Source organism: Mus caroli, chromosome 6 (assembly GCF_900094665.2).
Source record: "Mus caroli chromosome 6, CAROLI_EIJ_v1.1, whole genome shotgun sequence".
Taxonomy (NCBI): Eukaryota; Metazoa; Chordata; class Mammalia; order Rodentia; family Muridae; genus Mus; species Mus caroli.
The window spans coordinates 120920883-120922205 of record NC_034575.1 but is presented as its reverse complement, the minus strand read 5'-3'; positions in this window follow the sequence as shown (position 1 = coordinate 120922205).

Genomic DNA, 1323 nt, shown 5'->3' with positions numbered 1-1323 from the left:
GGATTTCTGAGTTCGAGGCCAGCCTGGTCTACAAAGTGAGTGCCAGGACAGCCAGGGCTACACAGAGAAACCCTGTCTCGAAAAACAAACAAACAAACAAACAAACAAACAAACAAAGACTGGAAGCACAGTCCATATGAAAACCAAATGGCACAAGAGTCTACAGAAAACCTAGGGGCCTGAGGGTATGTGCAAAAAAGGGCAAGAGGCAATGATACTTCAAGATGATTACATCTGCACACCAATATGACCAAGCATTGGAAACTGAACTTCTACACTAACTTTAATATTTTATGTGTTTGCGTGGTTTGCCTGATGTAAGTGCACCATGGGCATGCAGTGCCATGGAGACCTGAAGCGGGCATCAGATCCCCTGGGACTGGAGGTACAGATGCTTGTCANCCACTATGTGGGTGCTAAGACTGGAACCCAGGTCCTTTGCAAGAGCAACGAGAGCTCTTGACTTCTTAGCCAACTCTCCACCCCCAATATACTCAAGAGCTTCTGAGGGTGATCTCACATATTACACCTCCCATTTATTTTTGGAAACCGGTCTTACTGAGCAGGCTGGCCTCAAACTCCTCTGCCAAGCAGCCCTCCTACTCAGCCTCCCAAATAGCTGGGACTACAGACACCATCGCCATGTCCAGAATTCATCTTACATATGAGTAAGCTGGCATTTGCAGACACTGAGCAGTTTGTCCCAGGTTCTCTACCAATATACAATAAAGGAGACACTATAACCAAAAGGCAAGCTGCATGCCCTTACATGTTTACACCCTATTATCTACACACACTTCATCCCAAAGGCCACAGAATGCTGCAGTTCCAGGCAGGAACTGCACCTCACAATGAAATATCCAAGAGCTNCAGACCTATTTAGTTGCTCGCTAGACTATGAGCTTCCCCAAAGCTTGCCTTTTGTTTTGGCTCACATCATTCCCCAGCTATTTGCTGGTAGTCACTGAGATAGCCTCATTCTCTTCTGTAAAACATTTTCAAATGTCCTGAGATAGAATAGTGTCTAGTGGGGTGTGCCTATAATCACAGCACTAGAAGGCTGTGGCAGGACTCCTAAGTTCAAAGCCAGCTTGGACATCATGAGGCCCTGTCTCAGAATAACAAAGCCCCGATGGAGTTAGAGGCAGAACAGCAACACACAAACTTGACAGTCTTGAACAAGTGCGCAGGTGCTGCTGCGTGTGCAGGCTCCCGTCCTTCCGTGAGGATTCACAGCACCCAGGCCAGAGCTTCCCTCTTAAGGGGAGGGGCACTGGAGGGTGAGGGCTCAGCATGTGGTCTGTGTTCATTCTCACCCACAGA